This window comes from Dendrobium catenatum, unplaced genomic scaffold (genome assembly GCF_001605985.2).
Source record: "Dendrobium catenatum unplaced genomic scaffold, ASM160598v2 fragScaff_scaffold_348, whole genome shotgun sequence".
Taxonomy (NCBI): domain Eukaryota; kingdom Viridiplantae; phylum Streptophyta; class Magnoliopsida; order Asparagales; family Orchidaceae; genus Dendrobium; species Dendrobium catenatum.
This window is the reverse complement of record NW_021318810.1, coordinates 314,550-318,275: the sequence shown is the minus strand read 5'-3', so window position 1 is coordinate 318,275 and position 3,726 is coordinate 314,550.

Sequence of the window (3,726 nt, the reverse complement as noted above, 5' to 3'; positions counted from 1 at the left end):
TTTCTAACCCCGGTCTCCTGTCGACTACGGTCTTTCCGACCTCCGTCACCTACAATGATCCTTCCGACTTCCATCACCAGACAACGGTCGTTCTGACCCCGGTCTCCTGTCGACTACGGTCCTTCCGACCTCCATCACCTACAATGGTCCTTCCGACCTCCATCACCAGACAACAGTCTTTCTGACCCCGGTCTTCTGCCGACTACGGTCCTTCCGACCTCCGTCGCCTACTATGATCCTTCCGACCTCCATCACCATACAACGGTCTTTCTGACCCCAGTCTCCTATTAACTACGGTCTTTCGGACATCTGTCTCCTGCCGACTACGGCTCTTTCGACCTCTATCACCTACAATGACCCTTCCAACCAAACAAATATGTATATGTTGATTATTGTAACTAGCTCCTATCATGTAATGCGCTCTATATGACGTACATTTGTGACATCAAACCAAGGCCTTCTCCTAAGAAAGGGCCTCATTTGTAATCGACTGCAAGTACTAGTGGATTCATTCAAACTTGCCCGTAGTTTTCCCCCCTTTTCAGGGGTTTCTATGTAAAAACTCTGGTGTCTCTTATGAACGTTACACACTCTCTTTTATCTGCTTGGTGCTGAATCTTCGTACAATGCTAAGACAGTAAACTATATATTTATCTACCGCCGCAAATATTATAGGACACACCAATAATAACAATAACAACAATATAGATAATATATTTATCTATTAGGTCGGGATGTACCGTAGCTCAGCCTTACGCCGAAAAGTTGTGATTAGGTTGATGCAAAGGTATCGTGTCACTTATGTGGCATCAAATTTTTTTATTAATTTTATTTTATTTACGTACGTCCCATCCGGTCACTTCCAAAAAACGCCAGCTCACGCCCACCTAAGATATTTCCAACTGTTGACATCATTTCACCTACGGTCAGATCATTCTGATCCAAATGTTGCCAATGCCACATTTCAAAGAAAGCAAAATAATTATGATATTCTGGTCAAGTTTTTAAGTTGGCCGAATTTTAAAATTATAAAATTTATTATTAAATGAGAATAAGATAAATTATAATTTTTAATTAATAATTTATGTATTACATTGAATTTTCAAATTTAATAAAAATTTAAAAACTTTAAGCTTCATCCTAATTTATATATTTTCAAAATATTATATATATATACTTTTATTTTGTACTGGCATATTATACAAATAATAACTAAAAATGGCAAAAAATCAACTCAAAATTAAATATTTCAATTTTGTGTGGGCTTAACCTAAGGTAAATAAAAAATGCTTGTTTTAAAATCAATTTTAGAGTTGAGTTGAGCAAAGTCTTTAATTTAAAATATATAATTACAAATATATATTTTAAATTCCTTAATGTATTATTTATTTATATATATGCACATTCTCAAGTAAATACACACATATAAATGTGTGTTTTTTATATGAATAGCATTCATTTTGTATTCTAAATGAACTTTGAGCAAACTTTCTATTATATGTTGGTCTGGTTCAGTCCGGACTCTAGATCAAAATTGCAACACGAGTATGGTTAAGTCCGAACTCTCGCCAGCATTAACACACATCTGTAGTAAATCTTCGCTATTGTTCATAATGATCCAACATGTGATATAACTAACTCTATCGTGATTTACTGTTCACTAGTTCTTATTCATGTAAGTTAAACTCATGTGTTGAAGAATTTAAATTCAGCATAACATCGCTAAATAAAATGAATCACATTCAACAAAATCATAGCAATTATATTACAAATCATATTTGACATGTTGATTTATATAATATTTGTCATTTATTTGTAACAATACTTAGATTCCACACATAACATATTGAAAGCAATGGATGATGGATAGATCATTCTTACGTACAAGGATACCTAGTGTGCTACATTTGTAAGTATTGAAATGATTTTGACATTACTAACATATATCAAAGCTACTTTGATACAGTGACTATATGTTACTACTCTCACATTTGATTATTCATACTGCATTTCCCATCTCTTTGTTATTTATGCTTTGATGGATAGAAGTTGCTTGTTGAATTTGATTTATCAAACTCACCAATTGCCTCTTTTTATAGTAAAATCTGCAGTGTGTTCAGCAAACCGTCACTTTAGAAGCAGAGTTACCAGTATTAGTTTGTTTTAGATATTTTATATTTTGTAGTAGTTCATAACTTTTGATTCAAAGGGTTGTGTAATTTCTTTCCCGTCATCCGTTTAGTTTACATTCATTTGCTTGTATCAGTATTATTGTTTGGATGTAATGTCTATTTGAATTTTATTAATGAATTAAAAATCTAATCTTCACTTTCTATGGTCACTTCAATGTATATATATTATGGTACGTGTATATTGTATATATATATATTTATGTTTGTGAATACAAAATAAGTCTTTATATCCCTTTGTCGGGTCCCATGTTACCGAGTTATACCACCTTCTAGACTCGAGGGGATGACTCTCATGAAGCAAAGCAAATATATTGTATTTTCAAATAAAAAAAAAATCAGGTGAGTTTCAAATTTCAAGTAAAATTTTAATCTAAAATTATAAAATATGTAAAAAAATTTTAATTCTAACAAAAAAAAACCTATATAAATAACAAAAAAATATTCATAATAATTCTGAAGATATTTATATGAACTATAAAATCTTGATAAGAATTATTATTTTTTTTTATAAACAGTCAGTAATGCAAAAAAAGTAAAAAAACGTGAAACATTCATCCTGAAAAAAAATTTCTTATGTTTGTGAAATGCTAGTAAATCTATTCTCGATCATAACGTTAGATGAACCGCCATATGCGAGTGTGACTAATTTGTCACCAAATAACACAACTTGTGAATTTCTGGAATTGTTGCACCAAAAAATTAGATAACTTTCGGCAGAAAAGACAATTGAATCTAAAGACATCGTACACATGATTTGTTAATCCAACCGACAATTGAATCACGGAACTGATATTAACTCTTACCTAATTTTTTACTGTGCGCGACTATGAATAGTTTTTTTGGACGGGTTGCCACTTCAAAGAGATTACTTAACGGCGTAACTATTTTCTCAGCGGAATCTAGCAAGGTCACCTACAGACATCAGGCTCACATTTGCTTTGCCACACTCAAGAGGCGAGGCCGCAGTAGAGGGATTCAAATCCGGGATGGGATTCCCAACCGTGATCGCCCACCAATCACTCTAAGCCTCAGTGGGTGACTATGAATAGTTCACTAGGCTTTCATTGGGCTGCTTTCTTAATGCTTTTTAAAGCACTTTTTATAGTAAAAAATTTTCTAATTTAATTTTTTTTTTTGCGTATCTGATTATAAATTTAGGTTTCATTTGGGACGGCTTTTTTATCTCTTTTTAAAGTAACTTTTTAGAACAAAAATTAAAATCTTTGTACCATAAAACTGCTTCAAGAAGCGATACAAAAGTTATCTCAAACGAAGCTTCAATTGGGTTTAACTTCATCTGCTTACATAGTTCTCAAATATCTGTTTGCGCACCGACATGACATATGCTAATAAAATAAGACAGAAATTAGCAAAAATAGAATTTTAAGTAAGAGTAGACGAAATTTTTATGCTGTAGATGATTATAAAAAAAAAAATTAAGTGTAAATTTTTTACAAATATTAGGGGAGAGAATAACCCCAACCATCACTGAATTCAGTTATCCTCTCCTTTGCCGTTCTTGCATCGATAACCA